This window comes from Callorhinus ursinus, unplaced genomic scaffold (assembly GCF_003265705.2).
Source record: "Callorhinus ursinus isolate GAN/ISIS: 27379988/994484 unplaced genomic scaffold, GSC_fseal_2.0 scaffold24, whole genome shotgun sequence".
NCBI lineage: Eukaryota > Metazoa > Chordata > Mammalia > Carnivora > Otariidae > Callorhinus > Callorhinus ursinus.
The window spans coordinates 20987951-21007847 of NW_027397086.1; positions in this window are offsets into that span (position 1 = coordinate 20987951).

The window sequence follows — 19897 nt, forward strand, 5'->3', positions numbered from 1 at the left end:
TTTGTAACTATTTTCTCCCAGTCTCTGGTTTTCTGTTCATTCACTTGATACTGTCTTTCATGTGACAGAAGTTCTTAATTTTAATGAAGTCTAGCTTGTCAATTCTTTCTTTCATGGATGGTGCCTTTGGTGTTGTATCTAAAAAGTCATCACCATCCCCAAGGTCATCTAGGTTTCCTTCTTTGTTATCTTCTAGGAATTTATAGTTTTGCATTTTATATTTTGGCCTATGCTCCATTCTGAATTTATTGTGAAAAATATAAGGTCTGAATTTAGATTCAATTTTTTTTTTGTTTGCTCATATCCTCTTTTTCCAGCACCATTTGTTGAAAAGATTATTTTTGCTCCGTTGTGAATTGCCTTTGCCCGTTTGTCAAAGATGATTTGACTGTGTTTATGAAGGTCTATTTCTGGGCTCTCTAATCTGTTCCACTGACCTATATTGGTGTAGTCTTTCACCAATACCACAGTGTCTTGATTATTGTAACTTTGTAATAAGTGTGAAAATCAGAATAACTGAGTCTTCCAACTGTTCTTCAATATTGTGTTGGGCATTCAGGGTTTTTTCCTTCTCTGTTTAAACTTTAAAATTATTTTGTTGACATCCACAAAATAACTTGCTAGGATTTTGATTGGGAGTGCACTGAATCCATAAATCACGTTGGGAAGACCCGACATCTTGACAGTATTGAATCTTCCTATCCACAAAAATGAAATCTCTCTCCATTTATTTAGTTTTTCTTTGATACCTATCATTAGAGTTTTGTAGTTTTCCTCATATGGCTCTTGTACGTATTTTGTTACCAAAGTATATCATTTTTTTCAGTACTATAAATGCTAATGTGTTAATTTCAAATCCACTTGTTCACTGCTGTTATATAGGAAAGTGACTGACTTTTGTATATGAACCTTGTATTCTGCAACCTTGTTATAATCGCTTATTATTTCCAAGAGGTTTCTTTAGTCAATTCTTTTGGATTTTTTAAATAGATGATCGTATTGTCTGTGAACAAAGGTTATTCTTTCCTTCTCACTCTGTATACCTTTTATTTCCCTTTCTTGTCTCACTGCATTAGCTGGAACTTCTAGGATGATGTTGAAAAGCAGTGGTAAGAGGGGATATCCTTGCCTTATTCCTGATATTAGCAGGAAAGCTCACCATCGGTTGTTATTAGATGTTAGTTGTAGATTTTTGTAGCTGTTCTTTATCAAGTTGAGGAAGTTCCCTTCTATTCTTAGTTTGCTGAGATTTTTTTTTTTAATTATGAGTTAGTATTGGATTTTTTCAAATGCTTTGCCTGTATCTATTGATATGATCATGTGACTCTTTTGTTTAGCCTGTTGATGTGATGGATTATATAAATTGATTTTCAAATGTTGGACCAGCCTTGCATACCTAGGTTAAATCCCACTTGGTCATGGTGTACAGCTCTTTTTTTTATTGTTATGTTAACCACCATACATTACATCCTTAGTTTTTGATGTAGTGTTCCATGATTCATTGTTTGTGCATAACACCCAGTGCTCCACGCAGAACGTGCCCTCTTTAATACCCATCACCAGGCTAACCCATCCCCCTACCCCCCTCCCCTCTAGAACCCTCAGTTTGTTTTTCAGAGTCCATCGTCTCTCATGGTTCGTCTCCCCCTCCGATTTACTCCCCTTCATTCTTCCCCTCCTGCTATCTTCTTTTTTTTCTTAACATATATTGCATTATTTGTTCCAGAGGTACAGATCTGTGATTCAACAGTCTTGCACAATTCACAGCGCTCACCATAGCACATACCCTCCCCAATGTCTACCACCCAGCCACCCCATCCCTCCCACCCCACCCCCACTCCAGCAACCCTCAGTTTGTTTCCTGAGATTAAGAATTCCTCATATCGGGCACCTGGGTGGCTCAGTTGGTTAAGCGACTGCCTTCGGCTCAGGTCATGATCCTGGAGTCCCGGGATCGAGTCCCACATTGGGCTCCCTGCTCAGCAGGGAGTCTGCTTCTCCCTCTGACTCTCTTCCCTCTCATGCTCTCTATCTCTCTCTAGCTCTCTCTCAAATAAATAAATAAAATCTTAAAAAAAAAAAGAATTCCTCATATCAGTGAGGTCATATGATACATGTCTTTCTCTGATTGACTTATTTCACTCAGCATAACACCCTCCAGTTCCATCCACGTCATTGCAAATGGCAAGATCTCGTTCCTTTTGATGGCTGCATAATATTCCATTGTGGGTGTACAGCTCTTTTTATACATTGTTGGATTTGATTTGCTAATATTTCTTTGGGGATTTTTGCATTCATGTTTATGAGAATTATTGAGCTATCATTTTCTTTGCTTCTAATGTCTTTGCCTGGTTTTGGTATTAGAATAGTGCTGTCCTCATGGAATGAGTTAGGAAGTGTTCCCTCTACTTCTGTTTTCTGGGAGAGATTGTAGAGAATTGTTGTATCTTCCTTAAATGTTTGATAGAATTCACCAGTGTACATATATGGGCCTAGAGCTATCATTTTGGGGAGATTACTAAGTATTGATTCAGTTTCTTTAATAGATATAAGATTATTCAGATATTCTATTTTTTCTTGCGTGAGTTTTCGCTGTTTGGGTCTTTAAACAAATTGGTCCATTTTCCCCTCTCATGAGTGGATTTTTCTCTAATATTCACTGTGAAAACCTGATAGAACTACAGAAGGTAAAACTCACCAAACTGTTGAGGCCCCTATAATGATATCTTCCTGGTGTTTTAACTCTCACAGTTGTCCTCACTGAGTGTCCAGCAATTCATCAGTTATAGCTCAGACTTTCCTGCACTGGCACTGGTTTCTGAGCAGCTTTCTGCTCATGTGGTTCTGTTCTGATAAGTTGTGGTACTCTGTATCCATCTATCTGTCTCTAATTTGGGGGGCAAAAGTTTGCCCTGCGACCTCTCTTCTCTGATCTCAGAAGAGTTGCTGGTTTTTCAGTTTGTTCAGCTTTTTACTTGTTGTTAGGATGGAGTGGCAACTTTCAAGCCTCTTATGTGTTGGCCTGGAAACTGGAAGGAACCTAGGACTTCTGAAGTTGGCACTCTTTGCTTCACACTGCAATGTCTCATGTGAGCTGAATTTCATAGAGAGAATGACTCTGCATGCCATATTTTATATTATCATTCATCTTGTGTGGGCTAATAGCCTTACTTTGTACTTGGAATTAGTCCTCATCAACAGTCTTGCCATTTGTCCTTTCATAGTTGGCCTTATTTAAATAACACTTGGAGCTATGCTAATTTCTTTCAACTTATAATAGGATAATATGGTTGCAGGTTTAAGAAAAAACTTTAGCGTTAAGGAAAAAAAGAATGTATATATAGTCTGCTTAAGATGGTAAAGGGACTATGGATTCTTCTCTACTGGATGAGTTGTTTACCTTTCACATCTTGGTAAATAGTACAAACTTGCAATAGTTTTTAAGGGCATGACTATCTTTCTGATCATAAAAGTATACTTCAATTTGCTTAGTACATTTGTTTATAAAATGCTATGTACATACCATTATTTTACAGATATATATTGGGTGGAAAGCATATCTCTTTTAGGGAAGCCCAAGAGGAATAATAATTAAAAATGTGGGCAATATGGGACTTTTAGGAGCAAGATTCCAAATTGACGACTAAATGCTCGAATCTGCTAAGGGAAGGAAGTAGAATAATGTCAACAATAGGTATTTATTTTCTAAGTCTTGATGTATTTTGGAAAAGGTCATGATGGTAGGTCAACCAAATAGTATTTATTTGTGGTCAAACAGCCTGGGATCAGGCAAATAATGGAGTGTAAAATAGAGACTGTCAGAGGCCCAGGAGACATAATTCTATCAGCCCACTCCCAAATCTGTTCTTAGTAATTTAGGAATGAAATGATAATGCAGGCCCTTCTTCTCAAATATTTCCTGAGTGCAGATTGGGTGTGTGACATCATAAGGAGGCCCCGGGGAGGAGTGCCCACGGGTTAAACAAGGAGACAAACTCTCAGCCTCCTGGAAGTTTAATCCGAGAGGAGATACTGAAACAGGTATGCAAGGTAGGGAGAACAAGAATGGAGTCAACAAAGACCCAGATTGAAAATGTCAATACCTTGTCTAGGGAGAGGGAAGACGCCTCCCCAAGGCCGGGATAAGAGGGGCTTAGGTTCCTAGTTGGGTTTAAGGACCTCTGCGTGGATTCAGTTCACCACCCCCCCAAATAACGTAACCACTAGTGAATGCCACCAGCCCCCTTGACATGTGGGCTTTATTAGCAAGTCATTCTCAGCCCTCCCCCAACTCTCTGTTTATTTTAAGCTCAAGCTTATTTATTTTTCCACTTGGGCTTTCAGGTCTCTGGAGGCAGGTAGAGTCCCTTAAGCTTGCTCAACTACAACCCCCCCTTTTCCAAATGCGCTTAGAAACATGTTCCAACGTACATAGTTTAGCAGACTATTTTCTTTAGGAAAAAAATATTTTGTGTGTTTAAGCATTTCAAGTTGTGGCCTGTCACATTTATCTGTGAGACAATGCTTGATACAATTAACAGTTTTAAAACTCCCATTTTAAAATAAATTTCATTTCAAGTGCTCCCCCTCCCCCTCCCCCCTTTTAAGCTTAAGAGCATTTCTGAAGAAAGCAACATGCATATTAACTTTACAACATCTGGGCTAATTCAATATTCTCAATTTGCCTTTTAAATTTTAATTCAGATGCACATGAACAAAAAATGTTTTCCAGCCATGCCTTCAAGTACCCGCTTTTGTATACGTTGTCACAGTCTGCGCACACATAGAGCAAGAGAGGGTTCTGTGCAGAACGTATTCATCCTATACATAAATCTCCCCACACCAGAAACCCAAACCTGCATCCCAGAATGCACTTGGATACACAGAAGCTTCAAAGGGAAATCTTTCCCTGGAGGGAATTGGTAAAATTGGAGTTGGGTGAACCTCAAAGGAGTCTCGATTTGCAAACATTGCTTATGTTTGGATTTGGAATTGAATTTGGCTCCAGCGGTTGGCATCTCCACACTGTGCTGTGAACTACCCCGGCCACAGAGAAGGGGGAGGAAGAGGAGGAGAGGAAGACTGGAATTGTGGAGTAGAATTTCCAAAAACACACAATAGTGCAATGTTGATGAAATTAAAAAAATTAGAAAATGCAGTTTAAATTGAAAAAGTCCGTCTTTATCTTTTGCTTCCTTTGTGATATCCTTTCAGCCCCATATCCTCTGTCGTCTTTGATCTCATCTGCCCTCCACTTCTCCTTCCCTTTCTTTTTCTTATAAGATTGCTATTCAAGCCCGGTCCTCCCTTTCCTCCAGAGTTTGCCTCAAGGGCCTAAATTATGAATTTCAGAGCTTAAAAAGGCCTGGCAGGTTACACAACAGTATGTTCAGTGTGAGCTAACTTTTGAAAAGGGGGACTGCATTTACTTGTGTGCATGTATGTGTGTGTGCACAGACAAGAGATTAGAAGAGTACTTATAAAATTTCAGCAGTGTTTTTTTCCTCCGCTATGGGAGGTTTTCACAACCTTCTTCGCCTTTTTTTTTCTTTTTGGTTTTCATAATCTTTGTAATGTAATAGATTTTCTCATTTATCTGCAAAGAACACATAGACTTTAGTGAGTGCAATACATGGTCTACTTACTGATTTTTAGAAACCTAAGTTTTTTCCTGTGTCCTTCTTTTTTCCTTATGATCATGATTTAGTTTTAAGAAAATTCTCATCTTCTGCCTATTACATTTCAGTTAGAAGGGGATGTTTCGCTTGTTGTTTGAAGATATGTGTGATTAAATAGGTATAGCTTCAATTTAGACTGAGGAGGGTTTCTGATACGGTAGATGTGAATAAAGGTTTAATAAATAAATTGTATTTAGAAGGCTTTAGAGAAATATGCTCTTCTCGCAAAAACAATTAAAAACAATTCCTTTGGAAAAGGAAATAATGTCACAAAATTTTCCTTCTGGAAGGTTTCATAGACTAGTGTTTCATTATCACATAGGTAGTAATATGGCTCAAGTAAAGAATAACCAGAAAGGATATAAAAATCACATATAATTTAGTTAAAGAAATGAATTATTTAGCTCTCTGTGCACGTATAATATGTATCCATACATACATTTGAATAGAAAGGGATATAAAAAGACCATAAATACTTCAGAAAAGACTCACAGAAATCTATATTAAAGGTATTGTTAAGTAAGAATTACTGAAAGGAACGGGCATTCTCACAAACTAAATGTGCAAACTGGTAAAGATCTCGACTATCTTTAGCTGTGTTCTCTACTAAAAATAGAGTGAATCATCATTAAAGAGGAAGAGAAACATAGTTCTCCTCTAAATTATGGTCATACCTGCATTTTAGCTCTTCAGTAAATCACTGTCCTTGGGGTCTTAGCTGGGAGATTGATTTCCTTGAAGAAGAAAACACTCTTTTATCTGGAAAGAGATGGGCTTTCACCTAATTATTATGATATATGTGTATCTTGATAGGTTCTGGGAAGATCACTTATTAATTAATTGTTCTACTTATCTAGGAAACACTCATTAAACTCCTTCTCCTGGCCCGGCACTGTGCTAGAGGCCAGGAGTGAGAACCACTAAGCCTTCTGTTGAGATAGATTAGAGTTTATAGATGGGAAAGCATCTTGGCCATTTCATTTCATTTTCAGAGGAGGGAATCCCCTGAAGAATGTCTGTGAGGGCTGCCCCCTTCAGGACGGGCTAAATGGCACAGGAGAACTGAATGTCTGGTGTCTGGGTTCTCTGCAAAGAGCTCAGATTTAGAGAAGAGCCACCGGGAGCCATTGTCACTCCAATCTGATTTTGTTGCGCTTGGACTGAGGGCCTTTGTCAGGGCGACCGCGGTCATGAAGAAACACTGACTCAGACCTTTTCAGCTTTCTTAAATGCATAAGCTTCAGTGAAACTCCCTTTTCATGGGCCATGACATAAAGCAAAGCTTCTTTAAATGTAATCAAGGATCTGAAAGGAAGAGCAGTCCTGATTGATACAAGTCTGCATTACAGAATATGCCTAAAAAAGATGGGAGTTTGGGTATCTAAAAAAGGTGGGAGTAAATGGCCCATTTACTGTAACTAGCCAAAGGGTTTTCAAGGAGAGATGCCATAAATTCTGCATCACAGAGGCTTAATTTGTCATGCACTCTCCTGTGGTGGGTGAGAGCCTGAGCGCTTGGGCCCGTCTGGATTCAATCACAGCTCAGCCTCTTCCTAGACCTGAGACTTTGGAATAACTACCTGTCTTCCTTGTGCTTCAGTTTACTCATTTGTAAGACAAAGAAAATAATAGTCCTGACTTCACGCAGTTGCTATGAGAATTCAGTTGAGTTCTTACCCCTACGTGCTTTTAGAACAGGGCCCAGCCACAGCTAATTGGCTATAATGTGATTAGCTGTTCCTGTTATTTCAGTGAGGCGGCTTGATCCTCGAAGACGGATCTTGTCACGGTGGCCCTGTGTGCTGGTTAGGACGGTGGGGCTCAGAGCCAGACAGTTCCCACTTCTCTCTCAGTGGCTCAGCTACTTGGGCCACGTTATGTAACCATTCTGTGCCTCGGTTTCCTCGCATGTAGAAGTGTGCTAATTGTAGTACCTCCCTCACGGGGTTTTTATGGAGGCATAAATGTTACTGTAAAGAATTAACACATGTAGGATGCTCAGAACCCTCTATGGCACGTGACATTTGATAAATACTGTGATTATTTAACTGTTTAGCTATTTAACTCAGTTTCCGAACTCACTTCTTTGAGCCTGCCGTTTGATTTTTTTCAGGTAAAATGACGATGAGAACTCTCAGGCAGCTCAGTCACCCTCCTAAATCACTTGATATATCGGGCGACCAGTTACTAAGTATTGTCTCTCATCTCCAAACCCACCCTCCTGTGCTCCAGTTTGTGGAGCTGGGGAGGGGGGGGCCTGGGGGGGGGCTGCAGACTCCTGTCTGCTTTGCCAGCTGGCTCCGTGACAAATTCTGTCCACAGGGAGTGCTAGTGGGGGTGGACTCCCTCCCTGCTGTCCACCTCACCCCTGCAGGGACTGTGCCTCACCCCGAGCTGCTCACAGGCACCGATGCTGGCCACAGGAACCTCTCCTCAGGACCGCACCTCCCTGGGGCTTCTACATTTAATCTTCCCAATTCTTGCTTCCTTTCCTCAGCCTGAGGAGTGCTAGCCGCTTCCTGAAATTGCTGCCTCCCTGACACCTGTGAGTCCTCTTTCCACTCTTTTCTCTTACCTGGTTAACAACTTTATGCCCATTTAACAATCCTTTATGTTAAATGATCTCTGTTCAAACAACTGGCATGGTTTTTGTCTTCTGAGTGGATTCTGACTGATAAATTAGGAAGCCTCACACTTGTTCAGGAAGCAGAGTACTTGGAGATTGTGGTATTTGAAGCAAAATCTTACGAAGGGCTGACATATTCCATCTGTACTGAGGGAAGACATCATTTTCTACTCAGCAGCTGATACCATCCTAGCTTACTACCAGCAATTAATACTAGGCCAAGGATCTAATTTACATTCATGGGAGAAAAATGGAAAAGCGAGAAACTTCCCTCCACCAGTTTTTTTCTCTTGAGTTCATAGTTGCTAGAATTTTATTTCGGCAGGGAATCACTTTGAATCACTTTGATTCAAAGGAAATCAACATACCTTAGCAGCCAAGTTAAGATTCTTTACCCCCTCCTATTTTTGTTTCTGGTTTTTTTTTTTTAGGATTTTATTTATCTTAGAGATAGCATGTGAGTGGAGTAGGGGGGAGGAAGAGAGGGAGAGGGACAAGCAGACTCCCCGATGAGTGCAGAGCCCCACATGGGGCTTCATCGCATGACCCTGAGATCAAACCTGAGCCAAAATCAAGAGTCGGACACTTAACCGACTGAGCCACCCAGGAGCCCTGGTTCTCTGTTAAGGGATCATAATCCCCCAACCACCACGTGGCCACACACATAATGGGAAGGTAAACTGCAGCCCAAGCAATTATGACAAATTCTGTCTCCTCTTTCTGAAGTTTAAATTTAAAAGAGTCTGCTGTGTTCTGAAACATCTTTGGAAAACAAGAAGGCTACTTGGAGAGAGGCAACAGTGTGTTCTGAGACCAATGTGGAACTGAATTCAAACCTTGTTTTCCGGCTCAGTCTTTTTAATTGTGGCAAATTGTGACTTCCTGTTTTTTTCCGGGGCAGGGACATGGCTAATGAAAAGGCCCCATAAGGATACTTGGACATCAAATGACTCTTACAAAAGAGCATTTTGATGATTTAAGTATAAATAAATTAGAAACATACTACAGTATTTGATGTCTTTTAAGGTCCCCAGGAGGTTAAAAATGGAGAGCTAGCAAAGAACTTGAGAAAATGAGAGACTTAGTGACATGAATTGTCTGACATGAATAGTCTTAGATTATTTTATGGTTCCCCAAATACAGGCTGATTTGCATATTCTCAACTGATAGTGAAATCCTCTCAGGTTAATCCTGACCATCACATAAAGCAAGTAACACTTACAGTTGGAATCTGTTTCAGCAAACGAGAATGTAAGCCTTTTTATAAGTAAGTCATCCTATGCTAATTAATAAATTTTAAGTTATAGGTTATGTTTCCTATAATTCCTAAAGGAAGTATCTTGTGGGAAAAGTGAAAGCATTTTTCTGTAATATGGGGCTTGGACAGGAGGAAGAGGGGAAGAAAAAAGAAGTGATTACATTTGGTGGTTCCCAAAAGTTTTTGGGTAGTGGAAGCATTTGTTTCAATGGATCAATTTCTAAGTTAAAACAAAGTAAATTATGAAGAACGTTCCCTGTTACATTTGTTAGCTTTGACGTCAGTACTTCTCATTCTATTAACGCGCCTTCCCTGATTTCACAGAGATCAATAAAATCAAGTCTCTTATTCTTTTTCTTCTCCAGAAATCCTGCCAATAAAAACACTTGGCACTAAACTGAAGGTGGAAAATTAAGGAAGCACTGTATTTTCACATCACCTGGAGTGGATTTATGACATTAACCGTGCCCTTTCCCTTTCTGGACCTTTGTGTCCTGTTCTGTAAGATGGCAGCCTGGGACTCCCTGGACTTTGAGACGCTCTAACCTCTGGCATCTTGGGAGTTAAACATTTTACACTAAGAATTTAACACCCTTGGGGCGCCTGGCTGGCTCAGTCGTTAAGCGTCTGCCTTTGGCTCAGGTCATGATCCCAGGGTCCTGGAATCGAGCCCCGCATCGGGCTCCTTGCTCTGCAGGGAGGCCTGCTTCTCCCTCTCCCACTCCCCCTGTTTGTGTTCCCTCTCTCGCTGTCAAATAAATAAATCTTAAAAAAAAAAAAAAAGAATTTAACACCCTTTACATTCTCCCTAATTTCCTTTCCTCCCCATACATGGACTTTATTAATAGAATCAGATGAAAGGTATTAATAGTTTTGCCTTATATTTGTTATCTTTAAATAAATTTTTACAGTTGCTTTGTTTTATAGTCATATTTATAACCTTTTAACTGAGCTCTATGTTTGCTACATTTCAGGAGTTAGCACTGGTCCCTATTATACCCTGATGTCTTTATTCTTGGCTTCTTATTTTTCTGTTGGTTGGTGCATATCTTCAAAATAGATTTTGAGAAGTACAGATTTTCTGAGAACATACAACGTATATCTTTCTCTCGTGTTCACAAGTGAATGAAATTTCGACTCGGTGTAAAAACTCTCGGTCTAAGTTTTTGGCCTCTCAATATACTTGTAGCTGTTGCTCTGTTGTTTTATGTAAATTTTGTGATGTGTAGAAGTCTGATATTATTTATTAGTCTAATTCTTTTTTGCTGTTAACCTATAATTCTACCTGAACATTTGATTATTTTCTTCGTGGTTACAATTTTAAAACAGCTGTCAGAGTTTGTCTAGGAAAAATTGCCTTAATTTTACTTTTGCCTAATATGAGGCAACTGGCTTGATTTCTACTCGGAATAATGTTGTGTGGGTGTGTGTTTGTGTGTGTGTGTGTGAGAGAGAGAGAGAGAGACAGACAGAGACAGAAAGAGAGACAGAGAGAAAGAATGTATTTTAATTGTTTTTCTCTCATTTTTTCTGGTGTCCTTTTAAGAAAACCTAAAATACTTAGTGTAGGTCATATGTTCTTCGTATCTATTACCTAATATCTTGCTATTCTCTTTTTTAATTTGTAGTTTCACTTTTCTAAAGTTTTTCTCCGTAAGACAGATTCTGTATGCGTACTGTACATACATGCTCTCATGTACGAGTTTTGACCTCTTTTTGCTTGTCGTGTATTTTTAAAAAAACTCCTATTTCTTTGGCTCACTCTATTCTTTTGTCGTATTCTTTTCTCTTTTCATCTCATCCTATTTTCTGCTTATAGGGCTTCACCCTCCTGCTCCCCCAACCCTGTCCCCATTTTATTTTATTTTTTAAAGATTTATTTATTTATTTTAGAGAGAGAGAGAGCACAAGAAAGGGGGGAGGGGCAGAGGGAGAGGGAGAGAATCCTCAAGCAGACGTTCTGCTGAGGTGGAGCCCAGGCTCGGGGTTCGATCCCAGGACCCTGAGATCATGACCTGAGCCGAAACCAAGAGTCTGAAGCCAACTGACTGAGCCACCCAGGCGCCCCACCCTCCCCATTTTAAAACAATCATGGGTTGTTGTTGTTTTTTTTAAATCCTACAAAAGATACCAAATAGCTTTTAAAATTTTTCTTCTTCCCGTCATAAATCACTTTAAGGAAGTAATCTATTTTCTGAGTGACAGGGTTAATATTCTTTTTGGGCTGTTCTGTCGAACTTTTCACCGGGACTCGGTTGACTTTTCCTTTGAATTCTCATAAGGAAATCTCCACACAGATATAGCCTCTAATGAGAGTGATTCTGCCAGGCCGGGGTACAGTGCTCTCCTCCCTCACCTCCTGGCTGTTTGGCCCTCGGAACTGATGGAAGACACGGCCTTTTGAGCCCAGCGTGCGTTGCCGTCTGGCCCCTCCTCTTTCCCACCCTGCCCACAGCACCCACAGGCTCAGAGAGGGTGCGTTACCTCCCAGGTGTACCATGCCGTTCACAGACCCGCTCCCACGTTCTGACATGTGATGGCTTAGACTTTTAGTCCTCAAAGAGGTACAAACCAGCATTTTGATTACTTCAAAAAGCAACACCCATGTGACAGAGTGGGATTTCCAAGTTTTCTGGTTGTTCCTGTCAGGCTTAATTTTCAGTGTTGACGGAGGTTTTCCTCCTTTTCTCTGCCTCCACGTGCATTTTAACGCCAGCAACTCGCTGTGGCAGCTGGCCAGACACCATTGCAAAGCAGAAATAAAACTACTGGGCCAAAGAGTCTGTGCACTTAAAACTCTCCACACATATTGCTGAAGAGCATTCCAGAAACGTCGTACTGGTCTGCTCCTCTGTCAGCCAGAAATGTTTTTTCCCAGGGTTGCTTCTGCATCTAAATTACTGATGTTTCACAGAAATCACTCTTTGGGGCACACATTTTTATTATCATCTGCCGAATCGTGGCTCATGCTCGGCATTTGTATCTTTAAAGCGTCTAACTGACAAACCTGTCTTTTGTTTTGTCTTTCTTAAATAGGGCATCAATGTGCTTTATGTAGAAAAAGCCCAGGGTTTGTTATCAGGAGTATAAGCCTTGGTTTCCCCATCTCCCTGCTGTGTGATCAGCACAAATTGTTCAAGTTTTCTGCGCCTCATCTGCAAAGTGCTCATTGACATTCCTGCAGGCACAATTGCAAGGGGCACACGAATAGAGAGGGCTGGGAAGGTGCTTTGTACCTGTAAATTCTGTAGGAATGTTGGCAGAGTGGTTGAGTGAGCAGGTTCTCCAGTCAGAAAGGTATCACCTCAGCCACGTCTTTGCTGCAGGGCCCTGGGCCGGATTTCTAACCTCCCTGTGATATGGTCTCCTCCTCAAATGGTGAATTCAACATGTATGCGGTGATAAGAACGTGATAAAATGGTTTTAAAAACATATGGTGAATTCAACATGTATGCGGTGATAAGAACGTGATAAAATGGTTTTAAAAACATATGCATGCCCGTAGAGTTGCTGTAAGAATTGTTAAATGAATGAAACCAAAAGGCCATGAAATGGATATGGTCCTGATGCCTGGGCAGCCCACAGTGAGCAAACCAAAATCTAAGCCTGTGAATGCCTCAAGGTTGCAAAATCACAACACTGAGGACAGCCACTCCCAAACAGCCAACTGGGCTGTAAGCTACAGCCACTCACATTATTGCCTTTCTTTGGTTCCTGAACTTTATATATAAGCCTTTCCCCTGGTTTCTGCCGGAGGAGAGCGCCTAACTACTTCCAGTTTGGCTCAGCCCGACTCCAAGGTTTTGCTCGAATAAACTCTTAAAATGTTTAATATGCCTCAGTTTATTTTTTAATAGGATTAAATGGGGGAAATAAACGTAAAAGGTCTCAGTGGAGTAAATGGCACGAAATAAATGCTCAGTAATGCGAGTCATTGTAATAATCATTAAATTCTGTGGCAAGACACAATACAGGTCCCCCACAGGCACATACCTCTACAGGGTCAGAAATCTTAAGTAAGACGATGTTCAGCACTTGTGTTTACTTGGTTCTTTTCCGTCTTTACTCTGGCTCCAAAGCTATTCTGGAACACTGCTGTGGTTCCTTTTCTTCCTTCTTCCCAGTCTTCCCCAGCCCCCACAGGCTTTTGTTCTATTTTGTTTTGTTTCACCGAAAGCCATCTGATGATTTGCAACAGTTTACTTGCAAAGGGATTTCCTTTGTCTCGCTCTCACAAACAATAAAACCAAAAATTCCCAAAGAAAAACCCCAAACTCCCCACCCCCTTTCTTCTACCCAAGATTCCAAATAATTATTTAACCAATGGTCCCACCAAATTATTTCTGTTGGGTTCTTCTTTTTTAATACCTTTGTCACATGGTTGCAGTGAGATCGTTTCTTACTGATTTTTTGAAGTTCCTTTTCAGTGGCTAATAGTCCGGTGTGGTGAATGGGAATGATATATGGGGTTTGGGGGATTTAATATCCCCCAAAGCACACCAGGAAACGAGTCTTAGCAGAGTCCCTGCCACGTGGAGGGAGCTCACCTCGTGTGCTACGTTGCTCTGTTTGTGTCCCTGAGGCAGAGCACAGGTGATACCTAGTTCTGGGCACCCGGGGATCCCAAAGACTGAGGCCTTTGTGCTGCTGTCCTTGCGGCCCTGGTTTCCGCCCTGCTCATGGCTACTTCCTTCACTCCACCCTGGGCACTGAGCATTCTGGCACTCTCCACTCATCTCCCTGCATGCAAATCTCTGTCTCTGAGCTGGCTTCTCAGGGAACCCAACCTGCAATACAAAGCCATCCTATGTGAAAGCCTCCATGGGCTTTCTGTTGATGCCAGTCATGAAGTTCAATTCTTTAGCATGTTTTTCAAGGCCATTCTCAGTCTAATCCCAAACTACTTCTCTCACATCCTCCCTGAGAATGTTCCACACCTTTCCTTGAGCTGTAGGTCACTTTTCCCCCTTCCCAAATTGAGTTGATACTCTGTCCTGTCTCTCTGCCTTATTCCATACTTTTCTTCTGCTGCTGGCTGTTTATCTTTTATCTACCTCATAAATTCTTATTTGAAATATCACGGTTGAACTTCAGGTTTTACCCTTGCTCTGCTAGAGTATCTTATGCTTGCTTTGGCCACCACACTTCATGCCAGGGGATGGACTCAGGGGACCGTGATATTAATCTTCCAGGGACCTGCCCACCCTGCTATGCAAGCCCAAGTGCTGTCCGTGGAATTTAGTATTTGCTTATCCATCCTCATTCCCTTGCCCTAGTCCCAGCCCGTCCTGCCAGCTCTGGTCGTGAGATTGTCCTAGGCTTTTGGCTTCTCTTGGTCTCTGCTTAGTCTTGAGGATTCCTTTATCTCAGATTTGGAACCTGACCTTCATTCATTCACAGCAACGGCTTGATTCAAGAAGTTTTTGGTTTCTTTCTACCTCTTCAGTATCTGTGATTTTTCATTCTCATTTTTGGCTTTCCCATTCTGTCCGTATTGACAATTAGAATAAATCCCATTGCCATTCTGCATGTGTTATTGGGAATAGGGGACATTTTTACTGTCTTGATTTCCTTGTGGTTGTGGACTCCCCGAGTGGGAGGACTCTGATGTATGTTTCTTTGACTCCCCATTTCCTAGCTCAGGGCCTGCACCAAGCAGGTGCCAGTAGGACATGTTTGTGGGGTGGAAGATCATCAGATGGTGGAGGCTCCTCATCAGCTGTGCTAAAGTGAGAACCTGACACAAAGACATTTATGGTGCCCACTTAATTGAATTGTTTGGAATCTGATGGAATTCTTTCTACAAGGTGGGCTAGTGCAGTGAAGCATCACTGTTATGATGCAAGGGATGTTCAGGGCAATTGGCAGTAAATGAAGGATGGCCCATATTTCAGACACTGGGCCGAGTGTGAAGATGATTTAAAAATAAAACCTACAGGGATTATATGCCCAGAGTGCTCGCAATCTTATGGGGCTGACAAGAAATACCTGAGAAACTGATTAGAAAGCTATTAAGTTTTGAGAGAAAGCTACTGGTCATAGGACCTGGGAGCTGGGAGACAGGAAAGAGGATGGGGATCCAGGAGGAAATGGAATCAGGACTGAATTTTAGTTTATCACCAGACTCACTGAACCTTTTTCAAGGCAAAAAGCATGTCTTATTTATATTTATATGGGCAGTGCCCCCTTGCACACCTCCAGCTAATTCCCTAGTAGAGAGCCTGGCAAGTGGTCAGGTTATCATAAATATTAGAGGAAGGACCATTGAAAGGCTAGAGAATCAAGCTCAGAGGATGGATAGGAGTCCTGGAGGACCTGCAGTGGCCAACAGCCATGGGAACAGTCTCCTTAGGCCTCCATTACTGGCACCACTTGCCCTGTGCCCCTCTGGATTATCAATGCTCTTTCCTCCTTTGTGGATAATTTTCCAAGTGATGCTGCATCTTTACATCACCCCCTGAAATTCAGACTTCCAGAGAGGCATATTCCATCCTCTGATTGGTGAGGCCAAGCCTAGGTCACATGCTGATGTCCCAGCATATGGGGTTGGCAGTTAGGAAGAGATGTTGATTTCATAGTGGGAGCAATTCCTGCTTCTCCTGGGGACTCAACCTGTGATGGTTCCCTCTCCTCCTCCCCACCCCTGGATGGAAAGAACATCTAGCTGCTGCCTAGCCAAAGATGACAAGCATTCATCCAGGGATGACAAGTTATGAGCTTAGGCTTTTGGGCAACTTGTGTAAATTTTCTAATTCTGCCAGTCGACAACGGGCTGCACCCACAGAAAAGGCTTAGAGGTGGATAATTAGTCTCTCACATCTTCACCAGGGCTCTGACAGTTGGCAATATTTAACTACTCTTTTTTTTTTTTTAAAGATTTTATTTATTTGACAGAGAAAGGGACAGCGAGAGAGGGAACACAAGCAGGGGGAGTGGGAGAGGGAGAAGCAGGCTTCCCGCTGAGCAGGGAGCCCGATGTGGGGCTCGATCCCAGGACCCTGGGATCATGACCCGAGCCAAAGGCAGACGCTTAACGACTGAGCCACCTGGGCGCCCCAATATTTAACTACTCTTAAAAGATTGATCCATGAAACTTGTCTGGATCTTTTTCAGATATGAAAACTAAATCCAGCTTTCTCCTGTTTGCCTGCTCATCTGTGATATGTATTGTCCAACCACAGAGATACCTTTGTAGTAGGAGGAGGTTTCCTCAAGGGAGAAACACACACATGGGAAACAAGTGAAACAGCCAACAGTGAGTGGGCAAGACAGTTGAAATTTGGCTTCATGACCACCCTACACCTTCTGAATCATTGGAAGAGTCAGCTTCTAGTGACAGACATGTAACAGACATGGTCAGCTGGTTATATCAGCCATATAATGTACCTTTTGTATGGGATTAAACATTTCTTCATGTTAGTGCTTATGCCATGTTTTCTTTGGAGTTCAAACTGAGCTTGGTGGATTTTTGTGTCTCCAATGAAACAGAAACCATTTTCGAAGATCAGGAAATGGGTTCTTTCTCTGGGAACTGATCACTGTGTGCAAAGAATCACTAATGAGCATATCAGCAATTTCAAATTTTGCTCATTATATTATGAGTCCTTCTAAGCAAGGACAGTGTTTTTATTAACTTCTCATACTGGTTCACATTGTGAAGTGGGCTCACTTTGTGGTTCGCCTCCCCACTCTTCATATCTAGCAGTCACCTGTTTGGTCCTCAGGATGAAGCTCGGAAGCAGATGAAGTGTAATCCTATTTTACAGGTGAAGATAGTAAGGTTCACAGAAGTTAAAGGATTCATTAAGGTCACGTTATTGGTAAGGGGCAGGTTTAAGTCTAAATCCTAGATTTCTTATCTTCGAAGCCGTAGCTTTTGTAACTAACATCATAATAAGCCAAATAAAGCAACTGGTCATAAAATGATGTTTGGGTTGACACCTCCTGTTTTACATTTTTACGAGGACTTAATGATATCTTTTAACAAAAGATATTTTTTGAATGCTCTTGGTGGTGGTTCTGTACCATTTGAAAGTATATCATGACACTTTTCGTCTCTAAATACTTCAAAACGGACATCTAAAGAGAAGGACAATTTCCTACATAATCGTACTACTATTATGAGTCATAAGAAAATTAGCAATAATTTCATAATATCATCTAATATCCAACCCAGATTTAAATTTTTCCAGTTGTATCAAAAACATTTTTTGGAGTTTTTGAAACTGTTTTTGGAATCAGAAACAAATCTAGGTTCCCACGTTGCTTTTGGTTATTATTTCTCTTAGACCCTTTTAATCTGGAATAATCACACCCCACCTCCCACATGGTCTTTTTTTTTTTTTTTTTTTTTTTTTTTAACCCCCTGACGTTTTACATTCTGGTGAGCTCAGGCTGGCTGTCTTATAGAATGTACTCCATTCTGAATTTCTCTGATTATTTTCACTTGGTGTCATTTAACTCATTTCTCTATCCCTTTTATTTCCTGTTAAATTGGAAATTATGTCTAAAGGCTTAATTAGATTCACGGCAAACATTTTTGGCAAGAACACATCATAGGTAATGTTGCATATTTCATATTGCATCACATCAGGGGGTACAAAATACTAGCTTCTCCCACTATGAGTGGTTAATTTTAATTAATTGATTAGGTTGGTCACTGCCAGATCAGACCAACACTAAAGTTGAAAATATAGTACAAAGAGGGGCGCCTGGGTGGCTCCGTCGTTAAGTGTCTGCCTTCAGCTCAGGTCATGATCGCAGGGTGCTGGGATTGAGCCCCCCACTGGGCTTGGTGGGAAGCCTGCTTCTCCCTCTCCCACTCCCCCTGCTTGTGTTCCCTCTCTCGCTCTCTCTGTCAAATAAATAAATAAAATCTTAAAAAAAAAAGAAAATACAGTACAAAGAATTCCTGTACCCTTCAGTTGGATTCCCCAAATGTTGGTACTTTTAAATATTTGCTTTATCATTTCATTCTCTCTTTATATCTATATATGTATATAATATTTTTTCCCAAACCATTTGAGATAAGTTACAGCAATGCTCCTTTACTGCTATATGCTTCAATGGGCATTTCCTAAATCAAGGACATTCTTTTATATAACCACAGTATAATGGTCACAGTTAGAAAATTAACTGATACAGTATTATTATCTAGCCTACAAACCTTGTAGTTTTGCCAATTGTCCTATTAATATTCATTACAGCAAAAGCATATATTTTTCTGGTCTAGGATCCAATCTTGAATCATACACTGAGCTTGATTGTCATGCCTCTTTAGTCTCCTTTAATCTGAAACACTTCTGTAGTATTTCTTTTTAAGCATGACCTTGACATTTTTGAAGAGTACTACTTAATTGTTTTGTACAATGCCCCTCAGTTTTGGTTTCCCTAATATTTCTTCATTATGAGATTCGGGTTATGCATTTTTGATAACAGTACCACTGAAGATACTTTTGTGCCCTTCTCAAGAAGTGCCTCATATCAGGAGTCATATAATAACTACTTTTCCAATTACTAGAAATGTTGTCTTTGATCCCTTGGTTAATGAAAGTGGGTTCTGTTAGCCTTCGTCAGAAAAATCCCGTGGCCAGAGTACTGGAATGCGCTGATTGGCCAAGGCCTAGGATACATTCTGTTTCCCAAAAGTGGGTGTTAAACCAGCTCTTTCCCATTCATTATTTTAAATTAATAAGCGTCTTTTGGGGAAAGTACTTGAGACTATTGTATAAATATCCTGTTTCTCTTCAAACTGTCACCTACTAGTATTAGCATATTTCAATGATTTTTGCATGAGCAATTATTACCTCGGTGGTTGTGAAGTGCAGATTTTCTAATTAGCTTTTTCCTTTTCAAGTTTTATTTCATCATGCACTTTATGTAAAAAACTTTTCTGTTGTTACTGTAATGTGAAAATGCCCAAAATGTTAATTTTAGAAGAAGTAAACCTCTAGAGTGATGTCAAAGTTGGTGCTTTATTAACTTATTTTAATATAGTCTCCCTATACTGTGAGCTCAGTGAGGGTAGAAATTTTTGTCTTATTCACTGAAGGATTCTCAAGGAGTCAAACAAACCGTAGGTGCTCAATAAATATTTTTAAGTGTATTCTGTAGTTAAGGAAATGGAGACTTAAGGGGATAAAGTAACTGTATAAAATGGCAGAGTCAGGATTTCAGCCAAGCTGCCAACCTTTCATTGACCTCAATACTACAATAAGTAGGTGATGTTTATTTTGCACATGGTTCCTGACTTTGAAGAAGCCATTACATTGTGTTTTGTTTTGTTTTATTTATTTAGATTTATTTATTTTTATTTGAGAGAGTGAGAGAGTGGGG